A 6,058-nucleotide genomic window follows, 5' to 3' on the forward strand; every position below is an offset into this window, starting at 1 on the left:
TTCTTTTCTTTCCATTCATCTGTCAGTGGGGAAGCCCGCTGACAGCTGATGTGTCATGGTTGGTAAGGATGCGGGCAGGCGGCTTCCCGGCTTGCTCATTAACAACCAGCTATTTCTTCACACAGAATTAGCATTGGTCGATTGTTTGTTTTTTTTGACTGATCCGAATCGTTCTGAAAAGTTGGAATTCATTAGAAAATCAATAAACAAAACAAATTTTAACAGATTTCAACAAAATTCATTACAATTTCATTTGGAGATTTGGATACATCCGAATCTAGGAATAACCAAAAATATGTCGGAATTTGTATTCGCACCGAAACGAATTTCATGTGTCAAACACTTAATGGCCACCCGCTAATAACTGGGCTCCCAGCCAATGCAAATGGCCGCCGGTGGCAGGGCCCACTCTCCAGGCATGGATCCTCTACATACGTGTGCCATAACACCACCCCGCTGATAGCTGGGGACTCAATGACCACTCGGGATATCCTGGAAGACTTCTGAATACCAAAGGAAGCTCCTGACATCCAGCACAGCTGCCCAGCACCAGACCCGCCCACCAATACTTCCAATAGGTAGGAAAACTTCATACAAAAATGGTCCTATAAGTGAGGAGGACAAAAAAAGGAATGCAGCCATTGGCTTATTTTGAACATTTATAGGGGTGAGGTCTTAGGGGGGGGACCAGGGCGGGGCTACCCAAACGTATGCTGCCATGGACATCTGTCAGGAAAGCACATTTTGGCCACTAGATGGAACTGACCATTATAGGAAATCCCAATTTGCCATGACTGGGGGAATGCGGGTCACATTTCATCAACACATTTATAACAACCAGATCTGTAAGTGTTTGTGAAATCTTCCCGCACAAAATGTACTCAGCCAATGAAAGGTAAGGACTCCATTTTTATTTTTCTCCTGCTATCAATGGCCAACCCGGGACAACACTTCATCCATGTCTTTGGTGATCTCTGATCTCCTTATGAAGTGTTTCTTACATGAAGAAGATCAGCCATGGAGTATATCTGAGGTGTATATCAGGGTGTGCTTCTTCCCCACATGTCCACCAACATTCATATAGAAGACATTTCCCGCACTCAAGGCACTAATACACCTCCAGGGCTGTGTGGGACCCCTGATGTACAGGAAGACAGGACTTCAGTGAGGAACATTTCCCTCACTCAGGACAGGAAATTGGCTTCTCCCCCATGTGAGATCTCTGATGCATGGAAAGATTGGACTTCTCTGAAAAGCATTTCCCGCACTCAGGACAGGAATACGGTTTTTCACCAGTGTGCAATCTCTGATGTCTGGAAAGAGTGGACTTATCTGAAAAACATTTCCCACACTCAGGACAGGAATACGGCTTCGCACCAGTGTGCAATCTCTGATGTTTGGAAAGAGCAGACTTCTGTGAAAAACATTTCCCACACTCAGGACAGGAATGCGGCTTCTCACCAGTGTGCAATCTCTGATGTTTGGAAAGATCAGACTTCTGTGAAAAGCATTTCCCACACTCAGGACAGGAATACAGCTTCTCACCAGTGTGCATTCTCTGATGTCTGGAAAGAGCAGACTTATATGAAAAACATTTCCTACACTCAGGACAGGAATATGGCTTCTCGCCAGTGTGAAATCTCTGATGTGTGGAAAGATTGGACTTCTGTGAAAAACATTTCCCGCACTCAGGACAGGAATACGACTTCACACCAGTGTGCAATCTCTGATGTCTGGAAAGAGTGGACTTATCTGAAAAACATTTCCCGCACTCAGGACAGGAATACGACTTCACACCAGTGTGCAATCTCTGATGTCTGGAAAGAGCGGACTTATCTGAAAAACATTTCCCGCACTCAGGACAGGAATACGACTTCACACCAGTGTGCAATCTCTGATGCCTGGAAAAAGCGGACTTATCTGAAAAACATTTCCTACACTCAGGACAGGAATACGGCTTCTCGCCAGTGTGCAATCTCTGATGTGTGGAAAGATTGGACTTCTGTGAAAAACATTTCCCGCACTCAGGACAGGAATACGACTTTACACCAGTGTGCAATCTCTGATGTTTGGAAAGATCAGACTTCTGTGAAAAACATTTCCTGCACTCAGGACAGGAATACGACTTTACACCAGTGTGCAATCTCTGATGTCTGGAAAGAGCGGACTTATCTGAAAAACATTTCCCGCACTCAGGACAGGAATACGACTTCACACCAGTGTGCAATCTCTGATGTCTGGAAAGACTGAACTTCTCTGAAAAACATTTCCCGCACTCAGGACAGGAATACGGCTTCTCGCCAGTGTGCAATCTCTGATGTTTGGAAAGATCAGACTTCTGTGAAAAACATTTCCCACACTCAGGACAGGAATGCGGCTTCTCACCAGTGTGATATTTTTTATGCACATTAAGTTTGGATTTAAAACTGAAACGCTTCCCGCACTCAGTACAGGAGAACCTCTTATCTGGTGAAAGGAAGGCAGAGTCCCTCACAGTCTGAGGTTCCTCAGGATAAGAGGAATACGATGGTCCGGCACTGTCCCTCACAGTCTGAGGTTCCTCCGGATAAGAGGAATACGATGGTCCGGCACTGTCCCTCACAGTCTGAGGTTCCTCAGGATAAGAGGAATACGATGGTCCATCTACACTGTGTGGTGCCAGATAGACATTTGAGGTAGCCGGGTTTTCTCCTGGACTATACTGTGTGATGTCCTCATCTTCTACTTTACAGTCTGGAGACAAAGTGAGACAATCCTCTGAGGTTTTCCTCATCTCCCGTCCATCTACTAAAATAGAATTAAAAAGATTATTTACTAGACATCAGCAGATTGGTTCTCCTAAACCAGGACTCCGCCCACATCAGGCAGCTTTGTCTCTGAGGATCTTACAATTCCCCCCTCAAGGTAACTAGTAAATGGGTCCTCTGATCTCCTACCAGCTCATTTCTTTATTCATGGACCTTAGTCAGAGAGTGAGGAAACAACGAGAACTGTCTTTTATAGGAGTGACAGTGATGAGGGGATTATAGGACGAGTGCCCCCTCCCCCTCTATCACTAATTGCCATCTTCCCAACACAAGAAGTCCTGCATTTCCTTATTTAGTCCATGATTTAGTCATGAATAACAGCGGGGCTGAGCCCCACCAGAGGTCAGAGAGTGAGGATGGGGGGAGAACAACCAAGATGAAGACTGGACTGATCCTGAAGACCACCATCATTGGGTTACTGACTCCTCCCTCATTATCACTTTCTGTTTAAGGTCCCAAAGTTGGAGGATGTTATCACATTATTATCAACATGTAAAAGTCTGTCCTCCAATCAAACCATCAGATATAAAATGTGATATAAAATAAATAATAAATCGGTACAATCATGTAGTGTAAAGAATGGTGTATAAATATTCACAGAAACATTCACCCAATGGCAGCTTACATTCAGAAAGTTTCTTTCACTAAACACAAAAACAAATAAAAAATCAAATAAAATGCAGCGCCAAAAAAAATGAAAATAATTTCCCTCCTCTCCTCCTTCCTCCACGGTATATATGGGGGGGGGGGGGGGATAGAAAATATGGGCGGAGCCTGCGCAAGGACGTCCCGTCTCGGCCATCCCAGGGAAGGGGTATCGGAGTGAAGGATCACATTGTGAAGCTTGTTTAGTCCGCACTGCTCAAGTCCCGGCTTTGTAATTCTATCATCTTGGATTTTAATGTTGAATAAAGCAGATAGACGGAGAGCACTAGAGGGGGTGTTATTTTCTACCCTCCCCCCCATATATACCGTGGAGGAAGAGAAAGGAGGGGAGGAGTGAGCGATATCCCTAGAGGGGGAAGGGATCTGTGGGACTTGCTGGTAACACAGGAGTCAGATGGTAAGGTGAGAGGAAGTGACCACCAGCACCTTTCTCCTCTGCAATTTCTGCACTCGCACTTTATCATTTATATTGGCCCTGACTGATGACACGTGTCACATGACACACATTTCTATCCTCTTATTGGACTATCACATTACTATTTATTCATTTCCTGACACTGTTTAATAGATTTCATATTTTAGAATTTTAAGTCTGATTGTTACACGGCGCGGTGATATCGCACAGATTGGATTATTATTTCCCACTTATTGTCCACAGATTTGGGGGAAGAAATTTATTTTCATTTTCATTTGATTTTTTCATCAGATATAAAATGTCCAGAAATAGGCGTAACAAAGAGAATCCATATTATGTGTATATACAGTATCTGACAAAAGTAAGTACACCCCTCACATTTCTGTAAATATTTTATTCTATCTTCTTATGTGACAACACTGAAGAAATGACACTTTGCTACAATGTAAAGTAGTGAGTGTACAGCTTGTATAACAGTGTAAATTTGCTGTCCCCTCAAAATAACTCAACACACAGCCATTAATGTCTAAACCGCTGGCAACAAAAGTGAGTACACCCCTAAGTGACAATGTCCAAATTGGGCCCAATTAGCCATTTTCCCTCCCCGGTGTCATGTGACTCGTTAGTGTTACAAGTTCTCAGGTGTGAATGGGGAGCAGGTGTGTTCGATTTGGTGTTATCGCTCTCACTCTCTCATACTGGTCACTGGAAGTTCAACATGGCACCTCATGGCAAAGAACTCTCTGAGGATCTGAAAAAAAGAACTGTTGCTCTATATAAAGATGGCATAGACTACAAGAAGATTGCCAAGACCCTGAAATTGAGCTGCAGCATGGTGGCCAAGACCATACAGCGGTTTACCAGGACAGGTTCTACTCAGAACAGGCCTCACCATGGTTGACCAAAGAAGTTGGATTCACGTGCTCAGTGTCATATCCAGAGGTTGTCTTTGGGAAATAGATGTATGAGTGCTGCCAGCATTGCTGCTGAGGTTGAAGGGGTGAGGGGTCGGCCTGTCAGTGCTCAGACCATACGCCGCACACTGCATCAAATTGGTCTGCATGGCTGTCATCCCAGAAGGAAGCCTCTTCCAAAGATGATGCACAAGAAAGCCCGTAAGCAGTTTGCTGAAGACAAGCAGACTAAGGACATGGATTACTGGAACCATCTCCTGTGGTCTGATGAGACCAAGATAAACTTATTTGGTTCAGATGGTGTCAAGTGTGTGTGGCGTCTTTGGAGTACAAAGACAAGTGTGTCTTGCCTACAGTCAAGCATGGTGGTGGGAGTGTCATGGTCTGGGGCTGCATGAGTGCTGCCGGCACTGGGGAGCTACAGTTCAGTGAGGGAACCATGAATGCCAACATGTACTGTGACATACTGAAGCAGATCATGATCCCCCTCCCTTCAGAGACTGGGCCGCGGGGCAATATTCCAACATGATAACGACACCAAACACACCTCTAAGATGACCATTGCCTTGCTAAAGAAGCTGAGGGTAAAGGTGATGGACTGGACAAGCATGTCTCCAGACCTAAACCCTATTGAGCATCTGTGGGGCATCCTCAAATGGAAGATGGAGGAGCGCAAGGTTTCTAACATCCACCAGCTTCGTCATGGAGGAGTGGAAGAGGACTCCAGTGGCAACCTGTGAAGCTCTAATGAACTCCATGCCCAAGAGGGGAAAATAATGGTTGCTCACAAAATATTTACACTTTGGGCCCAATTTGGACATTTTCACTTAGGGGTGTACTCACTTTTGTTGCCAGCGGTTAAGACATTAATGGCTGTGTGTTGAGTTATTTTGAGGGGACAACAAATTGACACTGTTATACAAGCTGTACACTCACTACTTTACATTGTAGCAAAGTGTAATGTCTTCAGTGTTGTCACATGAAAGGATAGAATAAAATATTTCCAAAAATGTGAAGGGAGTACTTAATTTTGTGAGATAGTGTAGCGGTGGGTAGAGGAGATAGAGCAGAAGTCTGTAATACAACATAGAGTATATAGTGGAGGGGTCAGGACTCATAATATTGGTATTCAGTAATCAGTGTTGGATTACATGTATTTATGTCATGTATGTATTTAGTGTTAATGACCCACCTGTGCTGATCTCTGTAGGAGTGTCCTCCTCTATAAATGTCCCCGTTATTCCATCCTCCTCCAT

This window comes from Pelophylax lessonae (genome assembly GCF_965119305.1).
Source record: "Pelophylax lessonae genome assembly, contig: HAP1_SCAFFOLD_734, whole genome shotgun sequence".
Taxonomy (NCBI): domain Eukaryota; kingdom Metazoa; phylum Chordata; class Amphibia; order Anura; family Ranidae; genus Pelophylax; species Pelophylax lessonae.